The following is a 24,856-nucleotide window of genomic DNA, read 5'->3' on the forward strand; positions in this document are numbered from 1 at the left end:
CGGCACCGCGAGAGTGGCTGCCTTTCCAGCAGCTCATGTATTTTGTTTTTCTACTTTCATTCCTTTCATCACTTTGCTGCTGTGAAATGTAAATTTCTCCACTGTGAGACTAATAAAGGCATATCCAATCCAATCCAATCCAATAATAAAATACACACGAATTACCATCAATACAGGTCTAAATAAATAAATATCTAAATAAATGAATAGCTAAATAAATATAAAAATAAATAAATATTTAAAAATAATTAAAAAAAAGTTAATTCCTAAATTATATGGGTCTGGAGTTATATGAGCTTGAAATGAGGGTGGCTGTCCAGAATAAAATGCAATACTGGAACAAGCTGGAACAAAGCGCAAACATGGAAAAAGGGGGAACCCTGCCCCCTTGTGGAAGGGAAAATCATTGCCAGAGGCCATGGCCAACACTTTATCGGCACCCAAAAAAGAAAAAAAACAATAGCTGGACAAATTGAAATTACACCATTTATTGGGGGTGCGCCTTATACTGCTCTGCGTCTTATATTTGGAAAACCTTGATGTATTTATGTATTTGGAAAACTTTTTTTCATTCATCGAAGGAGCACCTTACAGTCCGGTGCACCTTATATATGGAAAAGTATTGAAAATACAGTGATACCTCAGCTTACTAACTTAATTGTTTGCCAGAAAGTGTGTGTAAGGTGAAATGTTCGTCTTCCAAACATGTATTTCCCATAAGAAACCATTAAAATGAGAATAATCAGTTCCCAGGTCCCCATAAAACATAATTTGCTACGAAATAAGCCTTAAACTACACAAAATATACCGTATTTTATGTATAATAAATGTACTATTGTATTGTAATTAAAGAGATAAACTGTACTGTATAATAACGTAGTTTATTGACCTTTGTGTTTGTCGTTGATGTAGATGCCTCTTGATATCCGAGTGAAGTTGCCGTGCTGTGATTGATAATACCCTCAAACACACTGTCCCCTGCTATTTGCTTTTCATTCATCCGAATCGATAGAAGTTTTTCAACCTCTTCTATTGCCTGAGACCGTTGCTTAGACTGTCATGATCTGGTTGGCGACCAACGGGGGGGTCTGTCGACCCCGCCTACACCTGCACAGGTGCTGGTCGTCCCGATCAGATTGACGACCAACGGGTAGCGACATCAGCCCTGCCTGCAGCCTCGCAGGTGCTGGTCGTTTTAATCACTGACACTTAAAAGGACACCCGGCACGACCATCGGGTGTCGGTTCATTTTTTGCTGCATGTTTGTTGCATGCTTTGTCTGCAATTGCATGCATTGTATGCTGTGCATGTGTTTGTTTAACCTTGGGGGACTTTTACTTTTGGTCTTTTGATATTTTGTATTTTTTCTGTTCAGATGATTTTGATGTTTTACATTTTGTTCCTGCTTACCTTTATTTTAATACAATTTGTCAAACAACCTCCTGCTCCTTCCTGCCTGCTTTTTGGGATCCGCACCCGCCATCACCACCTCGCAAAACATGACAGAATGAACCGACCAACCATCGGATCCCACAGGTACAACGGACCCGTCTCATTTCCACCCTGTGCCTGGCAATGCTACGTCCACGTTAGCCCGAGCCTCGTCGAGTTTGAATTGCGTCACTCGACGAGCCGTAACGTCCACGTAAACGTCCGGCCGAGACCTCCTTCCAGGTGGCCGTCCAGGGTGACACTGGGTGACTGGCAGTGCACGCCCACGTCCAGCCACGCTATCGTCGTGCATGACGAATTGAGTCTCATTCACGACGAGCCGTGCAACGTCTGCGTCAACGTCAGTCCGAGACCCCACTAACCGCTGGATCCCGGAGTGGCTCAGGACTGGTCTCGTTTCCCCGGTGTCGGGCAGTTCACGCCCACGTCGGCGTCCGGCCGAGACCTGGTCCCATACGGCCGTACGGGGTGCCATTCTGCGCCTGGCAGTTCGACATCCACGTTGAGCCATGCGCCGTAAAAAATGTTTGATTCACTTTGACTTTATTCGCTATCTATTAGATAGCAAGCTTTCTATCTACAGTATTTGAGTTATTCCGGGTTGAGTGAATGTGGCTGCCGCTGCTCACCCACAGAAAAACTAATCCTGTGACTAAAGTAACCTTGAGAGTTTTGAAAGGCGCTTATAAATGAAATATATTATTATTATTATAAAAGTACTCAACTCGATAACAAACCACATCCACACTCAAAGAAAGGGGTGACGAAAACTAGTCCGCCAGGCACCGTAGCGCTTTGTGGTTTGGTTCATCCGCCAAAAACTAGTTTGTCAGCCAAGATTATGGTCTTGCGAATTTAATGTTCGTAAAGCGAAAAGTTGGTGAGCTAAAGCATTCGTAAGCTGAGGTATCACTGTATTTGGAAAACGTTGATCTCGAATATTTATATATTTGGAAAACTTGTTTTTCATTCATAGAGGGTGCACCTTATACTGTATATGGAAAAATATTGAAATGACACTATTCATTGGGGTGCACTTTATACTCCGGTACGCCACACCGGAAAAGACGGTACTTTTTGCCTTGAATCTATAAGTTTGTATATGTATCCACAAAATAAAACAACAAACCCCAAAATAACAACAAAGCAAATTTCTGCATTCTAAACATGTTGTGATGCTGATGAACATTTCATCGAAAGTGACCAAAGAGTCATCTGATGAGTCGCGCAACTCATGAGGCTTTTCGATGGAGTGATATGTGTCGACTAAGGTCATGGAATTATATTTGATTTAAAACAGCAAGCCTGACTGTGTTTTATGGCCCGCAAAAACAAAACCAAAACAGGCAAAAAAAAAAAGATGACAGGCTAGTAAAAAGGAAAGAAATAAGCCGGTAAAAAATAAAAAGCAGGAGTGAGTGATAAGTGGAGCTCCTCAAGGTCGACCCGCTTTAAAAATGTCCAGAACCTTCCCAATGGACTTGTCAAGGGCAAACTAAAGTAGATTGTCACTTTAAATCATGACAACAACAAAAAATTCAAAGAATAAAGCAACTGCTCCTCTTCAGCTAGTGGATGAAAAGGTGATTCGGCATTTAGCATTGTTGGGCCTTCACACCAAACCCACGCAGGATCAATGCTAATCGCTATTAGCATTTAGCATGTCATTAGAGATCTGCATATTTAAGTTTTAGAGATCGCAATAAAAAACCTTTTCAGTAAGTTTTTTTTAAAAACAGGTTTCCGCGCTTGTCTATCTTTATTTATTTATTTATGTATTTATTTATCTACCTATTTATTTAGCTATGCATTTATTTAGATATGTATTTATTTAATTATTTAATTATTTAGCTATTCATTTATTCAGCTATTCATTTATTTAGATATTTATTTATGTATTTGTTTATTTAGCAAGTCATTTATAGAGCTATTAATTTATTTGGCTATTTATTTATTTCACTCTATTTAGCTATTTATTTATTTAGAAATGTATTTATAGTAATTTATAATTATTTTATTATGTATTTATTTAGGTCTTTATTTATTTATTTAGCTATTCATTTATTTAGCTATTCATTTATTTAGACATTTATTTGTTAAGCTATTTATGGATGTATTTGTTTGTTTATTTAGCTATTTATTTATTTTGACATGTATTTATATTAATTTATATTTATTTTATGTTTGTATGTATTTATTTAGAAATGTATTTATTTACCTATTTCATAATTTATTTATTTAGAAATCAATGTGTAGTTATTTATATTTATTTTATTATGTTTTTCTTGATGGACTTATTTTGCAATTTATGTATTTATATTTTTTTTATTCACCTATTTAGTAATTAATTTATTTAGAAATATATGCATCGTCATTTGTGTTTATTTTATTATATTTATATGTCGGTACTTATTTAGCAATTTATTTATCTCGATTTTTTTTAATTTACCTATTAATATTTTTTTTATTATTATTATTATTATGTTTTTATTTAAAGGACAACCGACGTCTCTGGTCCATAATTTGTAAAATGGCTTCAAATGACTTGTACTGAGCATATTTTAATAAGAGTCCACCGCATATAGCTATATTTTACGTTTTAAGACTTGCGCTGAATATTCAGGTCCGTACGTGACGTCACTAAAGGAACGCTCCTGACCGAAAAAAAAGACGCATTGTAGCGGTCCTTCCATGATTTCAATGTATTTTGCTGTACTTGTTTGGTCTGGGGACCGGGTGTTGCACCCAAAAGCCGCCAGAAGAGGGCGTACAAGCTCCATATAATGAATTTATCAGCCTGTGGAAACGGAGGTGGCCACAGAAGGTCGCCTATTTGTGCCTCTTTTTCGGTGAGACATTTTCCCTCAATGTTGCCTCATAATGGCATCGATTGCAAAACGTATGTTTTCCTCTTCAGAACTATTTGAATCATATTCATAACTGGCTGTGCAACAAGAAAGCATATTCTCCGAATCTGAAGCCATTGTTTCGATTCTCCAGCAATGCAAGACGTCTTGGCGTGACGGCACGAACTGGGGGCGGGACTTTCTGAAAATGCCCAATTCGCAGCTCAATTTTTTTGCAGATTTCGGACACTTTAAGTCATTTTTATTGGTGTTTTGCATTTGAATAAAAATATCATACTGCGTGTTTTGGATATTTTAGATGCTATAAAATGTTTTTCTGATGTCAGTTAAGAAACAAAAAAGTGACATTGGTTGTCCTTTAAGTACTTGTTGAGAAATGTATTTATTTTGATATTTTTTATATACCTATTTAGTAATTTATTTATTTAGAAATATATGTGTCGTTATTTGTTTATTTTGTTTCGTTTTTATTTATGTAGTTATTTAGTAATTTATTCATATATACATTTATTTAGGGTTATTAGGGTTAGGGTTATAAATATTAACCAATATGTATGTGTTGCATTATATTTTCGATTGCCACCCTTATGTCAAGATCTTATAACTTCAGATCCATATAACTTTGGAATTAACTATTTATTTCTGATGAAAGAAGAGTGTCTAAGGTTTTTGACGCTGCATTGAAAGTTTTTGTCATCCTTAAATTCAATACTCTGTGGGCCCTGGATAAGTGACAATGATACAAACCCTAGCACTGGACTGGGCACATTTTTGCATGTTTGGCATTGAATTTTTTTTTTTTTTTTGTGGAACTTAGTGTTCATTTTTCCAACGCACACACGCATCAAAAAGGTACAAACGCAGGCGAATGGAAGTCAGCGAGGGAGCGTGTAAAATTGCAGCAGCGCGTCATCCATTTCCCGCAGATGGCCACAGAGCCTCGGACGCACTTAATCAAGCAAAGGGCACACCTCCCGCTCTCCATTGCTTTCTAATGGCATTACGGTGCACAAGGAAGATTTACACATCCCTTAATGTGCCCCAGTCCTCTGCATAAAAGTATATACAAAGGTTAATATTGCAATCATATGTTCCTGGAGGGCATTGTAATCATTATCTCTCTGCTGGTATCAATTAGAAGCACTTTACGGCAGGTAATGACAAAGATTCCGCTACAAAATGACATTATTATCATTATCCTCATCTATAATTCCGGACTGGATACACAAGACGAGCAAGGCAGGGTGAGCGAGGGGGGGTGAGGGGGGGCAAGTTCAACCAAAGGTGGTCTTAAAAAGTGAGAGCGAGCCAGGAAGGAAACTCATTGGAAGTGCCGAGCGTGCACACATGTGCTGCAACTTTCAAAGGCTCAAATAATACACAAATACAAATGTGCTTCCTCTTATTCATGGCCCAAATGCGGGTGGCCGGCCGGCCCACTTTCCTCAGAGCAGCTTAAATCTGTGCGCACACGTGTGCATGTACGTGTGTGTGTATACATGTTGCTGTGAGCGCGCTACAGTTGTTAAAGTTTGCGCATGTTGACCTTAATTCATCTGGCGGCTTTGCATACGAGCCCCCTCATCACAAAAGCTAAATACAGTGATAAATTGGCTTACAAACGTAATTCCTTGCGTGTGTAAGGAAAAACGTGTGCATTCCAAACATTAATTTCCCATAGGAAACCATGAATATGAGAATAATCCCTTCCCAGGTCCCCATATAACATAATTTTCTACCAAATAAGCCTTAAAACTACACACAATATACCTTATTTTATGTATAATAAATATGCTCTGGTATTATTGGTTTGGATTAGATTTGCCTTCATTAGTCTCGCAGTGGAGAAATTTACATTTCACAGCAGCAAAGTTATGAATGAACGTAGAAAAACAAAATACAGGAGCTGCTGGAAAGGCAGCCACTCTCGTTGTTGTGATATTGCAACAGCAACCCCACCCCAACCCCATCCCTCTTCAATTGCTGCTGTGGACTGCAAATTTCCCCATTGCGGGACGAATAAAGGTATTCTGATTCTGATTCTGATTCTGATTCTGAACAGATGCAGGCAGACACACTAGGAACTTCACTAATAGCTGGTTCCCTTGCTTGGCTTTTCTCTTCAAATTGTAGAGATGGCTTGTGCGGGTTATATGTGGAGCCAGATTGATGGGGTGTTTTAACCTTGCAGTCTACACTCTGGCTTTGATCAATAAAGTTGAAACGAGTCCAAATTTCACTGTGTTTCCAATTCATTTTCTCACATTTTCACTTTAGTTTTTTTTTTACACTTTTTTTTTGTTTCAGGCTCCTTCGTCTCCCTTTCCTGTTTCATGTGCTCACAGTGTGTTTATGTTTGTCTCACCCACCCTTCTCCTCACTGCTGCGTGTGTCCCCTCCCTCGTCTACAGCGGATCTTGACCAATCACCTGCGGCTTTAACCGAAGACTGGGGGCGGGGAATAGAGGCAAAAAAGTCGTCTGTCATTTCCTTGTTAGGAGTTCCAAAAACCGGCTGGTTCGCAAACGACACATCACTCATTGTGGCGCTCCATGTGTTTCCCGAAAAATTGTTTGTATGCCAAAATTATATTGTCCCGAATTTAACGTGCGTAAGACAAAAAGTTCGATGCTAAAGCGTTCGTAAGCCGAGGTATCGCTGTAATTGAGGGAATGTACCCCTCCCCAAATAAAAGAAAAAAAAAGTGAGCCGAGAGACTTAATAAACGAGCGTGCCGGGCTTGCTTCTTTAATTGTCCTTTGCTAACATCCATCACATGGTTGTCATGGCGCTGACCTTTCAACGGGCGCCATTCATAACCAGGAAGTGGCGTCGAAGCCACCGATTTGACTTCAAGTGCTAATGTCGCCATTTTAAAGGGGGTGGCTTTCACTGTGATGTCACACGATCTCATAGATCACCGGTAGCAAAGTCAAAGCACGGGGGCCAAATCTGGACTGCAACCTCATTTTGTTCAGCCCTTGAAATCAAATCAAAATTGTGACATTCCATGCTCATCTTTCGAGCTAGCTAACTAGCTAGAAATCTCTTTCTATTCATCTAGATCGCTAATCCCTTACATCACAGGTGTCAAAGTCAAGGCCCAGGGGCGAAATCCGGCCCACCACATCATTTTATTCGGCCCCTGAAAGGAAATCGAACTTGTGAAATTACGTGCTAATCTATCGAGCTAGCTAGAAATTTATTTCTATTCAGCTAGCTGTCTAATCCCTTATTTTTAATTTTCAGTTGTTTTCAGGTGTTTTCAGGTGTTCAGTCTGCAATGTGTGTAAAGGAGGAAATTGGAGTACCTGGAAAACCCACTCAAGTACTGGGAGAACATGCAAACTCCACACAACAAGGCCAGACCTGGATTTGAACCTAAAACCTCTGGACTGTGAAGTCGACGTGCTAACCATACGACTATTGCGCCAACCTGAAAGACATATTGAATTATTATTATTATTTTATGCAAACAACTGTTGATCCCTGGAACGTTTTCCCGCTGGGAAGACAAAGCGGCACTTGTTCCAAGCGGTCTTTGTTAATCTCCAAGTGTCAAACTCAGCACTTGTTTACAACAAGGCCGCTGTTTACATCTGGGCGGAGATGTGTTTTCATCAGACCAATGCGGTCATTTATTTTTTCTTACAACACGTGAGGATTGAAGTTGAACAGATGAATCTAAAAACCAGACTCGGGTCAAGTCATAAGGGGGGATGCGAGTCCGCCAAGGCCGCTTCAATAGGAGCGTGAAAAGCAACGAACGTTATGTTAATTTGATCAGTTTGGAGAACCTTCCTCCGGGCCATCGTCAGGAACATAAGAGAAATGGAAATCCACCCAAAGGGATTAGATTTTAAATAGATATCAGCCCATATATGAAGGCAGGCATCGCCGGGGCCCTGGTGTGTAAGGAGGTGTAATTTGGAGCTCCTAATGAAGGAAGAAAGGCGCCGGAGGTTAATCCGATTGACCCCACCGCCCGGGGGATGCCGGCGCGGAGGATCCCCAGCCGTCGAGCTCCGCCTGCCCTCCGAGAGGTAATGAACGCTGGAGAGGTGACGAGGATCGCCCCGGGAAGAGGCGGAGCATTGGGTGGGGGTGGGGGGTAGCGAGGGAGGGAGAACCTGGAGAAAAGTGGGTCTCCTGCGCTAACCTCATTACAGGACGAAAGAACACTGTTTCATACCTGAACTGATCATGATACAGATGATATTGAGGATAGCGATATCACCGACGATCGTGACACCACGGAAATGACCAATTTTGGTACTGATTCGATGGATCACACAGATGACGGTACATGCGATAAGAGCAATAAAGCTTATCAAACGGATTGGACTGATATCAACGATTGAGGTGATGGCCATGTTAGAATCTGGAGAAAAGTGGGTCTCCTGCGCTAACCTCGTTAAAGAAGGAGAAGACACCCTTTTGTACCTGAACTGATCGCTGATACCGATGATATTGAGGATAGCGATGACATCGACGATAGTGACCAACGGAAATTATCCATATTGGTACTGATTCGATGGATGGCGCAGATGACATGATATACGTAGACGGTACATCCGATAAGAGCAATAAAGCTGATCATACGGATCCGTACTGATTCCAACGATTGCGGAGGTACCCGTGTTACGACAATGATGAAAATTATCCAACTACAATGACGCGGATGTACAGATAGGGACACCCATGATAGCACTAATGAGGAAACGGATGACACTGTTGACAGCAGGATCTGGGTAAAACGGTGACTGATGATACTCACGATCCAGATAAATTGATGATACTCGATGGAACGATAATTGCGATGATTGCGGTGACTTGGAATCTGCTCATTATCTGCTTGACATTGATCCCTCAGTGATACTTGATCGACGATACCAATGACCACGATATATCTGCTTCAGATCATCCGGATGACACTAAGACTCTTCGTTTCTTAGATACCCAAACATTTCAAAAAGTGCCGAAGTCCTTGATGACTGTCTTTGGCCAATAGGATGGGGAACACCCCAGAACTGGTTGCAAGACAATCGCAGGTGCGCATGTAGACCGACAACCATTTGCGTTCACAATCCCACCAATTGATCCTGTCATTACAGACCACGAAACCGAGATTTTTTTGCTTCACAGGGATCTGACGGTGGCCCTGAGTTGGTCGGGGTAGGCTTTACTTGATTGGATTTGACCCGGTTCTTTGGATTTGATCAGGTTCAGCTTTGGACTGTCTGGTTAAAATGAGCCACTTCTGACTCATCTTGCGTTGCATTATTTCGTCCTCACGGAGGACTACACGGACTTGGATCCCGGGGGTTTGTTACTCTTTGGTTTGGTTTTGGTGTGCGTGAGGTCTGTCCGATAATCTTGCCGGTCTGTCCGCTGTGACTTTGTAACTCTATCTGTCCCAGGCAAATAAATAAGATCATGCTTTGGAGAGTGTGTATTTATTACACCTGAGTGTGCGCTATCAGCCGCGGGCCCGCAGAGATATTGGCTTACAGCGCCCCCCGTTTGAGATAAAGGATATTTAATATCCTCAGCGCGTGCACGTTTGTGTGTGTGTGTGGGCTAAGTAGCAAGCAGGTAATGCCTTCATCTTTGTCTAAACACACTTTTATGGACTTTAAAGTGCAATGATGGAACGGGAGAAGGGTCAGAGATAAATGTAGTGTAATGGCTCAAAGCGCTAGATTAGCCATGTAGCCTGTCTGGGGGATAATGCTTCAAGGCAATTCCTCCTTAAAAGGGGAAGGGAAAAAAATACTTATCTCCAAACACACACACAAACACACACATTCGCGCATGAAATAAGACGCTTCTCTACTCTGCTGCGTCTTGGTGTCACTTGGCGTTTGCATGGCGGGCGGCATGCAAAAATAATAATACAGTCATAATAATAAAGAAATAAGAAAAAAGCATTACAGTCATGACGACCTATAATGAATATGCCGAGCTAGCAACATTAGCATGAGCCCTCCCGCCGCCTCCCTCCCGCCTTTTCCGCCGCATATTACCTTTTTGCTTATTCGCCACCTAAATGATGATGAGCGTCGGAATAACGGCCGAGATCGTTTCGGTATGACCAAGAAGAGGAAGAGGAAGGAGTCGATCGAGCATTGACGAAACGTCGTCGTCAAGGAGAGGGAGGAGAGCTATGTTGTGGTTCGGTTGGGTTTCTTTTCCTGATTTTATCCGGTTAGCTCGAGTTTGGCCTGTGATATCTGGTTGAGTTGGTGTCATTAAGGGTCGGATCGGAATCTTTACATTTTCTTTATTTTGGTTTGGTTTGACCTAGCTTGCGTTGACTTTGTCGCGGTGGCGTCATTTGTTTAGGTTTGGAGGGGATTTTATTAGACTTTATTAGTCATTGATGAAAAGAGACGGTTTCACATCTGCTGTCCCACGTCAATCCGCTTCAATTCCAAGCCGTGACAGCACCGACCTTTCCGCTGAACCAAGTGGGGCTGTGAAAATGAATCCCCACTACAGGCGCAAAAAAGCACAATGAGTTGTCGAGCCATGACAGTCAAATGGCACCGAGATTCCTCCCAATCAAAAACGGTGCTGGCATATTCGTGCTGCCGACAAGGCGCAACTGCTCAGCGGAGTCTCCACCTTGATGAACATTGTGGCCAAAAATGGTGAAAAACAATGCGTATATAATTCCACTCAACGCACAACTCAAAGTAACAAAAGAAAACACAAAACCAACAGAAAAACGACACAAAAGCAACAAAAAAATGACACAAAACCAACATAAAAACGACACAAAAACAATGAAAAAAACGACACAAAAACAATGAAAAAAATCGACACAAAAACTACAAAAAAATGAAACAAAACAAAAAAAAACAGACAGAAAACCAACAGAAAAATGACATAAAACCAAGAAAAACTGACAGAAAATCAACAAGAAAAGACACAAAACCAACAAACAACGACACAAAACCTATGAAAAAAACTATCCAAAAACAACAAAAAGAAACAACACAAAAGCAACAAAAAATGACACAAAACCAACAAAAAAAAAAAAAAAAGAAAACAGAAAAAAAACGTAAGGTTCGTGAAATGACTCGATGATCGCTGCCTACTCAGGCATCACTTGGGTTTCTTTGGTTTCTTCGGTTTGGGTCCGCCACGTGTCCGTTTCCGCCCATCTGCCGTCGAAACGATCTGGCGTGTTGGGTATGACAGCCCGTCTCATTACGAACAAATTCACCGTACGAACGACCGTTCGTATCTCTTTCGTATGTTGGGGAGCTTTGGGAGTGTCTGTATTTACAGGCAATATGCATTCAAAATGGTGGCATAAAAGAATGTAAATAGTCCAATCCAAAACTACTAGCTTGCTACCTAGCTGGCGATTGATTTTGATTTGATCTTACTGCTATATATTAGCTATCTGGCTAGCTATCAAGCTAGCTATCTATTAATTATATAGCTGCCTAGCTATCTGGCTATCTATTAACTATCTATTAGCTAGCTAGCTTTCTATATATTTGAGTTACTTCTGGGTTGAGTGAACGGTGGCGCGTGTGGATGCCGCTGCTCACCCACAGAAAAACTGAGCCTGTGACTGAAAAGTGACCTTGAGAGTTTTGAAAGGCACTTATAAATGAAATGTATTATTATTATTATTATTATTATTATTATTATTATTATTATTATTATTATTATTATTATTTTCATGGAGTGGTGGCGGTGGTGTTCCTGACTGGGTTATTCAACAAGATCTTAGATGGTGAACAGATGCCTGAAGAATGGAGACAAAGTGTACTCGTGCCCATTTTTAAGAACAAAGGAGATGTGCAGAGTTGTACTAACTACAGAGGAATAAAGTTGATGAGCCACACAATGAAACTCTGGGAAAGAGTAGTTGAAGCGAGACTAAGAGCAGAAGTGAACATTTGTGAGCAGCAGTATGGCTTCATGCCAAAAAAGAGTACGACAGATAAAGTGTTTGCTTTAAGAATGCTGATAGAGAAGTACAAACTGTCACGGTTTGCGAGGTGGTGATGGCGGGTGCGGATCCCAAAAAGCAGGCAGGAGGGAGCAGGAGGTAGTTTGACAAATTGTATTAAAATAAAGGTCATCAGGAACAAAATGTAAAACATCAAAATTATCTGAACAGAAAAAATACAAAGTATCAAAAGAAGACCAAGAGTAAAAGTCCGCCAAGGTTAAACAAACACATGCACAGCATACACAATGCATGCAACAAACAATGAACCGACACCGGATGGTCGAGCCGGGTGTCCTTTTAAGTGTCACTGATTAAAACGACCAGCTGCAGGCAGGGCTGACGTCGCTCCCCGTTGGTCGCCAATCCGAACGTGGCAGTCCGCCACTGATCGGGACGACCAGCACCTGTGCAGGTGCAGGCGGGGCCGACAGCACCCCCCGTTGGTCGCCAACCAGATCATGACACAAAGAAGGTCAGAAGGAATTGCATTGTGTATTTGTAGATCTGGAGAAAGCGTACGACAGGGTGCCCAGAGAAGAGCTGTGGTATTGCATGAGGAAGTCTGGAGTGACAGAAAAGTACGTCAGAGCGGTGCAAGACATGGTGCAAATCATGACTGTAAGACAGTTGTGAGGTGTGCTGTCGGTGTGACTGAGGAATTCAAGGTGGAGGTGGGACTCCACCAGGGGTCAGGTCTGAGCCCCTTCTTGTTTGCTATGGTGTTTGAAAGGCTGACAGACGATGATAGACAAGAATCTCCTTGGACCATGATGTTTGCAGATGACATTGTGATCTGTAGCGAGAACAGGGAACAGGTGGCGGAGAAACTAGAGATGTTGAGATATGTTTTTTTATGTTCCACCCATTTATTCCTTCATTCATCCATCCATCCATCCATTCAACAGTAGCCAAAATGGAACTGTATAGTGCCACTTAGCAGTTTTTTTGACGACGATACTAGTGCAGCGTGTTCTACCGGAAACAAATTCCTTGTGTGTTCTACATACTTGGATATAAAGATGATTCTGATTCTGATTCTGATTCTGATTCTGATTCTGATTCTGATGTCCTGGAAAGGAGAGGAATGAAGATTACTGAGGGGAAAAACCGAAAGGAAAAGAACATTATTATTATTATTATTATTATTATTATTATTATTATTATTATTATTATTATTATTATTATTCGATGAGAAGGTTTCTTCAGCCGTCATCTGTACAAAAGTGAAGGTTTCGGACGTTCACCTTCACTTTTGTACAGATGACGGCTGAAGAAACCTTCTCATCGATGGACCACTCCTGTACGACTGAGAGCTTACACAGACGTATTATTATTATTATTATTATTATTATTATTATTATTATTATTATTATTATTATTATTATTTCGCCGCGTTATGACCGACAGCGGGAGGAGGAAAGAGAAGTTTCAGAGCATTTAGCGAGCTCCTTCACAGATCAATCAGGAGGCCTCTTCCTCCATTCCACACGTGAGAAGGAGGAAGAGGACCAAGAAGAGAATAGCGTTGTTGTCCTAATTATGCGGGGGGGGGGGGGGGGTATATGCATTATTCACTGGCGCAACATACATCGCTAGCACCTCGTATGAGTAAAATAATTTATGACAAGATCTCTTCCTCTAAACGCCCCCCCTGCCATCATCTTCCTCCTGCTCCTCCTCCTGTCCTGCATTTTCATCATTTCTACCCCCCACGCCCCTCCACTTCTTTAAATCATACTTCAATAAAATGTGCCACCGTATTCATTTTGCATGAGACCTTCGTGGAAGTGGGTGGGTGGAAAGGGGGTGCGACACATTATCCCAAGTGGCAAGACGTGTTTTTTTTTACTACAAGCCATCAGCAGCCAGACTGCAAAAAGCAAAATAACAAAAACAAAAGAGCTAATTGACACAGATTGGTCGCACTTTTGTCGCTCTAAATGATGGAGACCAATCGTTTTGGTCAACTTTTGCAGGTTGGTGTGCTGTGACTTGTCTTGTGGCTGCCCACACTGATTCGTTCACGTTGAACAAGGCGAGTCGGTTCTTTGGTCCTAAGGGGGTCACGAGAGAGAGGCGGGGCGGGCAGAAGAAGAAGAAGGGTGGGGGTGGGGGTGCATTGGCCAGAGCGCAAGTTACAAACAACAGGAAACAGTAATTACAAGATTTCCTGCATCACGTTCGCGTGACTCCGACTTGCTTCTTTTGATTAGCGACCTCAAACAGACCCGAGCGAGGATCTCGGGAGGGCCTCGCACCCTCACAACGGCCAAACCGCCACATCAGATTCACCAAACAAGAGTCGCAACAGCGTTTTGGCCAAATCAAAATGTTTTCCCCAGCTCCCTTTGACATCACTGTCGGGGGGGGGGGGGGGGGGGGGGGGTGGGGGGGCAGTCGGAGGATCTCGGAGTGCCATCCTGACCCCCACCACCGTCTCTTTTTCCAACATCAAAATTCATTCATCTATGCATTCATTCATTCATTAATTCATGCATTCATTCATTCATCCATTCATTCATTCATTCATTCATTCATTCATTCATTCTACCATTTATTCATTCATTCATTGAACCATTCATGCATCCGTCCATCCATCCATCCATCCATCCATCCATCCATCCATCCATCCATCCATCCATCCATCTACCCATTCATTCATTCATTCATTCATCCATTCATTCATTCATTCATTCATGCTTTCATTCATTCATTCATTCATTCATTCATCCATCCATCCATCCATCCATCCATCCATCCATCCATCCATCCATCCATCCATCCATTCATTCATTCATTCATCCGTTCATCCATTGATCCGTCCGCCCACCCATTCATTCATTCATTCATCCACCCATTCATCCACCCATTCATTCACTCATTCATTCATTCATTCATTCATTCATTCATTCATTCATTCATTCATTCATTCATTCATTCATTCATTCGTCCGTTCATCCATTGATCCGTCCGCCCACCCACCCATTCATTCATTCATTCATTCATTCATTCATTCATTCATTCATTCACCCATCCATTGATCCGTCCACCTAACCATTCATTCATTCATCAATTCATTCATTCATTCATTCATTCATTCATTCATTCATTCATTCATTCATTCACCCGTTCATCCGTTCGGCCGTTTGGCCATCCATCCATCCATCCATCCATCCATCCATCCATCCATCCATCCATTTATTTGTTCATTCATTCATTCATTCAACCATTCATTCATTCATCCGTTCATCCGTTCGGCCGTTTGGCCGTGCGTCCATCCATCCATCCATCCATCCATTTATTTGTTCATTCATTCATCCATCCATCATTCATCCATGTATCTATTCATCCATTCATCAATATTCGGGAGAGCTTATTCCTGACTAGGGTCACGGGAGGTGCTGGGGCCTTTCCCACCCAAGCATGAAAAAAACAGAACAAATTTGAAAATGGCGCTCTACGTCATATTTTGAATTCCCGAATCAATTTGGGAATGGTCGTGAATGAGTTAAGAGGATGGGCACAACACACATACACACACGCACACGCATGCACACACACACACACACACACACACACACACACACACACACACACACACACACACACACACACACACACACACACACACACACACACACACACACACACACACACACACACACACACACACGACGGCCATCTCATGTCATCTGACATGACAATGAAACTTTGACATTCTTCATAGGGCTGCAAGTTAGAAGCTACGTTTGCTAACATTGATTGGGAGCTAGCCATTGGCATACTGTACGAGAAATTTGAATTGCACTTTGAGAAAGTCTTCTAAAACAGAACAATTTGTGTTGGAAAACCCCCTGGAATGGTTTGACTTTGTTGTTTTCACAGCACAAATAACATATGGCCTTCCAAGGACGACTTTTTTTCCGACTGCACCTTTCACTCAGACGCACGCCAACGCACGTTATTTGGATCAACATGGAGCCAACGTCAATATTGCAAATTCTTTTGAATCGGATAGCCCTCCAATGAAAGATCTTCAATTTGCTTTCTTATTATCTCGCTTAAAGGAGGACAGGGTGGGGGTGGGTGGTTTGAAGGGAGGGGTAGATAGCTGACAACTTTGAACCCCGCTCAGCTGTCCAGCCTGCACTTGGATCCTGAAGTACGCCGTCCACGCCAAGAGTGTGACGACGGATGCTAATTAGATGCTAATGAGAGGAATGCTTCCAAAACGCCTCGCAAACGTCACAAAAAACAAAACATTCGTGTGTCGATTCAATTTCCATCATTAAAGTCTAAACAAAAAAGACAGGAAATCTACCGTATTTTCTGTTATATAACGCGCAGCACAGTATAAGGCGCACCCTCAAAAATGGTGTATTTTCAAACTTTTTAAATGTCTAAATTGCAACGGATTATAGGGCGCACCTTGATGTATAAAGTGCAGCGGAGTATACTGCGCACCCACAATGAATAGTGTATTTTAAAACTTTTTCCATATATAATGCCCATCGGATTATAGAATGCACCTTGGTGTATACGGCGCACCCCCAATGAATGGGGTATTTTCCAACTTTTTCCATATATCAGGCGCACCGGATTATAGGGCCCATTTTAGTGTATAAGGCGCACCGGTATATAAAGCGCACCCCCAATGAATAGTGTATTTTCAAACTTTTACCATAAATTAGGCGCACCAGATTAAAGTGTGTACATTGGTGTATAATACAAAGCGGAGTATACGGCGCACCCGCAATGAATAGTGTATTTTCAAACTTTGTCCATATATAAAGCACACTAGATTAACGGGCGTACCTTGGTGTAAAAGGCACACCCCCAATGAATGGTTTAGTTTCAATGTTTTTCCATATATAAAGCACACTGGATTATAGGGCGCAATTTGGTTTATAAGGCAAAGCGGAATATATTGTGCACCCGGAATGAATGGTGTATTTTCAAACGTATACCATGTATAATGCCCATCGGATTATCGGGCGCACTTTGGTGTATCAGGCGCAGCAGAGTATACAGCGCACTCCCATTGAATTGTGTCATTTATTTTTTTTCCATATATAAAACACACCAGATTAACGGGTTCACCTTGGTGTATAAGGTGGACCTCCAATAAATATTGCATTTTCAACAATTTCCCATATATATACCGGATTATAGGCTGCATCTTCGTGTATAAAGCGCACCGGAGTATAAGGTGCACATTGGTGTATAATGCAAAGCAGAGTATACGGCGCACCCACAATGAATAATGTATTTTCAAACCTTGTTCATATATACTAGATTAACACTAGATTAACGGGCGCACCTTAGTGTAAAAGGCGCAGACCCAATGAATGGTTTAGTTTCAATTTTTTTCCTTATATGAAGCGCACTGGACAACAGGGCGCAATTTGATGTAATATACGGTGCACCGCCAATGAATGGTGTATTTTCACACTTTTTCCATATATAAAGTGCACCAGATTCGAGGGTGCACCTTGATGTATACGGCACCCCCCCCAAAAATAGTGTATTTCAAATTTATCCAGATATAAAGCACACTGGATTATAGGGCGCACCTTGGTGTATTCGGCACACCCCCAATGAAGATTGTATTTCAAACTTTTTCCATATATAAAACGCACCGGATTAAAGTACAAACCTTCAAAGAATGAAAAAAAGTTTTCCAAATATAATTTATAAATATAAGTCTGCTGACAGTCGGCTCAATATGACTTCACATTTAAAGGACAACAACGCCATTTTTTTGTTTCCTAACTGACATTAGAAAAACGTTTTATAGCATCTAAAATACCAAGCTGATATTTTTAGTTTAATGTAAAACACCAATAAAACTGACTTAATGTGTCCAAAAATCAGCTAGAAACTGGGGCTTTTCAGAAAGTCCCGCCCCCAGTTCGTGACGTCACGCCAAATCGTCTTGCCTTGCTCAAGAAACACAACAATGGGCTCACGGAGTTCAGATTCCGAGAAGATGCTTTAGTGTTGCTCATCCAATTATGAATATGATTCAAATAGTCCTGAAGAGGAAAGCATAAATGTTTGCAATCGACGAAAGAAGTCCTTCCGTATCAATTCGAGCCTTCGGGACTCAATGTAGCGTCCCAGAATATGCACAAGATGGCGCCAAAGCTCTGTTGGAAATGGGCTGATTTGTCTGCTGGGAATTTGTTTCAACTACTATCAAATAGTAGTCTTGGTGCAACACACAACGATTCACCATTGTGTTATTTATGTGTTTTCCTTCTAATTTTGCCATCAACACGAAGTTTTCAGATCAAACTAAGTACCGCTAAATGCGTTGTGTGTCGCTTTCTCGGTCAGGGGCGTTCCAGACGTGACGTCATGTCAGGCATCGTCATCAACTCGAAAACAAGACTTGCTGAATATTCAACGCGAGTCATAAAACGTAAAATATAGCTATATGCCGTGGAATCTTTGTAAAATACGCTCAGTAGAAGTCATTTGAAATGATTGTACAAATTATGGACACAACTTAACCGGAGGTGTCGGTTGTCCTCTAAGGCGCTCCGGCATTTAAGCCGCAGGATCATCTCCGGAAAAAAAAAATCAAGGCTTTTGGGTACGCCTGATACACTCGAAAATACGGTAAGACAATGTTTTCAGAACTCATATTCGTATATTATTTTCAAAGTTATTTAGTTTTCTTTTGTTCTTTTGACTTGAAGATGGCGGCGCGAGAGTGGCTGCCCTCCCAGCAGCTCCTGTATCTTGTTTTACTAATTATTACTTTGCTGCTGTGAAATTTCTCCACTGCGAGACGAATAAAGGTACATCCAATCCAAATATTTTGTTGCGGCCTGACAGACGTCTCGCGTCGGGTTCAGATCGAGTTTGTCTCATGAAGCAAAACCCAAAATGTCGCTCAGCGCATTTCCGCAACGAGCGTCATTTCAAAAATGAGTCTCTGCCAAAACGCTGCACGACTCCAGTGTCAAGCGCTGGCAGAAAAGAGGGTCAGGGATTAGAAGGCAACATTCCCGCCGACTATCCGAGCTCGTCTGATGCTTTGTTGTCACGGCGCCAACCATCACGCCCCTCCATCCCACGGGCCCCCGCAAAGTGGCGGCGCTTCTTTGATACGTCCTTAAGTACACATCACAGCCCGTCAAATATTCAAACAACAGCTGTCTCCAAACATAACGCTAATATTCCCCGTCTGGCCGTCTTGCCAGCGTTGATTTATCAATTCATAGGAATTGAAATACAGTGGTACCTCGGTTCTCGAACGCCTCAGTGTTCGAACAAATCGGTGTTCGAACAAAATATTCGAGATATTCTTGCTTCGGCGCTCGAACATCAATCGGTGTTCGAATGCCAATACGACGCGTGAGTGCGTACGCGAGGGTGGGGAGCTGATCGGCGCACGGGCCAACTGTTGTCGCTAGCGGACGTGCTGCGTTTTGCTCTAGCGTTTAATATAGGTGTACGAAGAGTTTTAGCCCCTAATCATGCCTCCAAAGAAAGTAAGTGCTGCTTAAAGTGACAAAAGAAAAGTAGTGCGTACAACTATTGCATTTAAGAAAGAAATAATCGCAAAATATGAAGGAGGTGTGCGAGTGTCTGATCTGGCGAGGGAATACAGCATGGCGAAATCTACAATCAGTACGATATTAAAGAAAAAGGAGGCTGTGAAATCTAGTGATGTGACCGTGGGAATGAGAGCAAGTGTCATTGGATAGATATTTTAAGAGAAAAGAACATCCTGTAGCCGAGTCATCCGAAGCTGTCACGTTCTGAGCGAGAGTGACGGCAGATGACCCGTCGGAACGTAGTGGAATGTTTGGGATACCAAAGCAGACACGTACTACCCAAGCAGGATGTTTATTCACAAATCAAAGAAAACACAGCGAGTAAGAAGGCAGGGGGTGATCCGACCCGCTTCCTACGGCAAAAAGCAAATGGCACACGAGGGTGCAAAATTACGCAATCCCGGAAGATGACATAAATTTACGGGACGCAGGAAAAATACCTCGGACCGGATACACTTGCGCATCGAAGGAAGAGTCCAGGTACGGTGGCGAGTTGAGTCAATCATCCGGCATTTGTGAGGTGAGCGCGAACCGTATAAATGCCCCGTGTCCGTGATGAGAGAATGACAGCGGGTGGAGAACCACCGGGAGAGGCAGCTCCCCCCCCGACCCCCCCGGCTGTCAACTCGCAAGTGACAGGAGCAAAGAGGTGGTTTCGGTGTTCGAAAAAATCGCTTTTCGAACAGGGTCCTGGAACGAATTATGGTCGAGAACCGAGGTACCACTGTACAGTGATACCTTGGATTACGAACTTAATTGGTTCCCAGAAAGAGTGTGTAAGGCAAAAAGTGTTTATTCCAAACATTAAATTCCCATAGAAAACCATTAAAATGAGAATAATCCATTCCCAGATCCCCATAAAACATCATTTTCTCCTAAATAAGCCTTCAACTTACAAAAAAAAATGTGATATGGTATTGTTATGAAAGAAATAAATTGTACAGTATAATAAAGTCATTTTATTGACCTTTGTGATGGTCGTTGATGTAGTTGTCTCTTGATGATATCTCGACGACAATACCCTCACTCACACATTTAGCAGGGGACCGCTTTTCATTAATCCAAATCTACAAAAGTTTTTCAACCTCTTCTATTGCCTGAGACCGTTGCTTAGGCAACATGGAAACACCCTTAGCCACACATAGCAATGGTTGACTTAGGAATTGAAATAGCGTGATACTTAGCTTACGAACTTAATTGGTTCCCAGAAAGTGTGTGTGAGGCTAAAAGTTTGTCTTCCAAAGATTTATTTCCCATAAGAAACCATTAAAATGGGAATAATCTGTTTCCAGGTCCCCAAAAAAAACCATTTTCTACTAAATAAGGCTTAAAACGACACAAAATACACCTTATTTTATGTATAATAAATGTGCTTTTGTAATTGAAGAAATAAACAGTATTGTATAATAAAGTCATTTTATTTGACTTTTTCGATGGTCGTTGATGGCTTGATGCAATAGAGTGGGAGGAGGATGGAGGGAGGGTGTCACGGTTTGCGAGGTGGTGATGGCGGGTGCGGATCCCAAAAAGCAGGCAGGAGGGAGCAGGAGGTTGTTTGACAAATTGTATTAAAATAAAGTCAGCAGGAACAAAATGTAAAACATCAATATCATCTGAATGGAAAAAATACAAAGTAGCAAAAGAAGACCAAAAGTAAAAGTCCGCCAAGGTTAAACAAACACATACACAATGCATGCAGCCAACAAGCAGCAAACAATGAACCGACACCGGATGGTCGTGCCGGGTGTCCTTTTAAGTGTCATTGATTATAACGACCAGCACCTGCGAGGCTGCCGGCAGGGCTGACGTCGCTACCCGCTGGTCGCCAATCTGATCGGGACGACCAGCACCTGTGCAGGTGCAGGCGGGGCCGACAGCACCCCCCGTTGGTTGCCAACCAGATCATGACAGAGGGTACTAGTACTGGGACACTAAATCACACAAACGCACACCTTTTGTGTCCTCGTTGGCTTAACACTAGCCTGTGGTGGGGTCTGTTTTCGGTCCCATAATAGCAAAAGTACTCCATTCGATAACAAACCACATCTGCACTCAACAGAGGGGGTGTGAAAAACTAGTCCGCCAGCCACCGTGGCGCTGTTTGACCGTGTGGTTTGGTTCGTCTGCCAAAAACTAGTTCGTATGCCAAGATTATATTCTCGCAAATTTATTGTTCGTAAGGTTCGTGAGCTAAAGCGTTCGTAAGCCGAGGTATCCTTTCATTCCCAATAAAGTGTGGCAAACAGAAGAGGTGGCGTAAAGTATGAAAACACATCCGATTTCTTGCACGAGAGCCTTGTTTACCGCTTCACGCAAGGCTGCGCGCAAACAGAATGCAAATGCTTCTGATTGGATCAGGTGACGGACAAATAATTGTATTTGGAGAAATGTCCAACATTTGTTCGCTTTTTTTTGGTGTTTGTTTTTTTCTCCACCCCTCTCTTTTCCTCGCTGTCATTATCAGCAGCGGGGGGGGGGGGGGGTTCTTTATGAGATCTGTCTTAAACAAAAGCCATCACGGCCCGCTCGGCTTTGTCACATGAATCTTTAATTTCCTTTCAATTAAAAGTAAATACGCGCCTTTAGTTTTCCCTCCCCGCTGGGAAATCCAAACAAGGCCAGTCAACAGCGGCAGACAGGTGAGGAATATTCATTTAGGCTTGAGACGCGTTGACGACCGGGAAGAAGATTCAACAGGCTCGCTATCAAACATTTGTAGCAAAAGAAAAAAAAACAAAAGCAACAACAGCGAGCTAAAGCGAAGAAAACCTCGGCAAAGTGAAAAAAGCGTCTCATTAGACGCTGCCTAAATAACGCCTCCCGTCGCTAACGCCGCTTTTGATCATGGTAGCGTTGTCACGCGGAAACAAGATGTCTTCCCACGCTGACAGCCATTGCTGCCACTTGCTGCGTGTCGTCGGCCTTTTGCCAATGTTTACTTTGGCTAATATCCGCTTACGGAATTTGAAGCTACCTAATGCTATCGCGGCCCCAAAAAAATATAATAATAATAATAAAAAAATAAATAATAATAATAATAATAAATTACATTTATAACCGCCAATAATAATAATAATAATAATACCAATGATAAGAACAAGAATAAGAATAAGAATAAGAATAAGAATAAGAATAAGAATAAGAATAAGAATAAGAATAAGAATAAGAATAAGAATAAGAATAAGAATAAGAATAAGAATAAGAATAAGAAATTTCATTTATAAGCGTCAATACACACTTTTGCATCGACGCTTGTGACTTCACGTTGTGTTTTTGGACCTGTCAGGATTGATAAATTAGCCTAAGATTGACACGCATGTGTGGACTATCTATCTATCTATCTATCTATCTATCTATCTATCTATCTATCTATCTACCTATCTATCTATCTATCTATCTATCTATCTATCTATCTATCTATCTATCTATCTATCTATCTATCTATCTATCTATCTATCTATCTATCTATCTATCTACAGTAAAGTCTCGTTATATCGATATTCAAGGGAGTCCGAAAAAATATCGATATAACCGGGACTATCGATATATCCGACCCTGTTTGCATGTAATTTTCTCCGTGCGTGCATAGAAATAGTATCGATATAACCGGGACTATCGATATATCCGATATCGATATAACGAGACTTTACTGCATCTATCTATCTATCTATCTATCTATCTATCTATCTATCTATCTATCTATCTATCTATCTATCTATCTATCTATCTATCTATCTATCTATCTATCTATCTATCTATCTATCTATTTATTTATTTGTTTATCTATTTGTTTAGGTGTTTATTTTATGTATTTATATATGGATCTGTTGATGGATTTGCTTATTCATCTGTTATCTGTTTACTTATTTATGTATTTATTTAATTTTATGTTTATTTATCTGCTTGGCTATCTGTTTATTTGTTTATCTATTTATTTACGAATTTATTATTGGATCTATTTATTTATGTTTATTTATGTTTATTTATTTTTTATGTGTTATCTATTTGTTGATCTATTTATATGTACTTTTTTATTACTTATGTGCCTTTTGCCATTCAAAATTCATTTATGTATTTATCTATGTATTTATGTATTTATTTTTTATGTATTTATTCATGGATCTATTTATGGATTTGTTTATTTATCTGTTATGGGTTTATTTATTTATTTATCTATTTTTTTATTTTTTTATTTATCTATTTATTTATCTGCTTGTTTATCTGTTTATTTATTGATCTATTATTTCTGGATTTATTATTGGATCTATTTATTTATTCATCTATTTGTCTAACTATTTAATTGTATTTTTCTTTATCTATTTATTTTTACTTTTATTTTGTTATTACATATGTGCCTTTTGCCATTCAAAATTCATTCATTCATGTATTTAGTTAGTTATCGATTTATGGATTTATTTTTTGATGTATTTATTTGTGGAACTATTTATGGATCTATCTATACATCTATTTACCTGTTTATTTTTCTGTATATATATCTACTAAAATCTCCCTCTCTATATCTATTTATGTATGTGTATGTATTTGTATGTATTTGTATGTATTTGGATTTGGATTTGTATTAGTTATATGTATTTGTATTATTTATATGTATTTGTATGTATTTGTATTATTTATATGTATTTGTATGTATTTGTGTGGATTTGTATATTTATTTATGTATTATTTATTTATTTATTTTGTTACATGCCTTTTGCCATTCAAAATTCATTGATTCATTTTGCTGATGCACATGCGATTCCATTCTCAACGCAGCCACAAAGAGACCGAAGCTAGCTCATAAAACCAGCAATTAATTTTTTTCACTATATGCCTATTATTCCGACATTTCATTTTTTTCTTCGACCCATATCGTGACAATGTATCAAATAAACCAAACATATCACATCAAATATTATAAGGTCACTCGCGGTACGATTAGCATGCAATCGTCAATGACTTCAGCGTGCTCGTAAGATATATAACATGCAACTTGG

Source organism: Hippocampus bargibanti, linkage group LG03 (assembly GCF_051943395.1).
Source record: "Hippocampus bargibanti isolate YZ-2025 linkage group LG03, ASM5194339v1, whole genome shotgun sequence".
NCBI classification, from domain to species: domain Eukaryota; kingdom Metazoa; phylum Chordata; class Actinopteri; order Syngnathiformes; family Syngnathidae; genus Hippocampus; species Hippocampus bargibanti.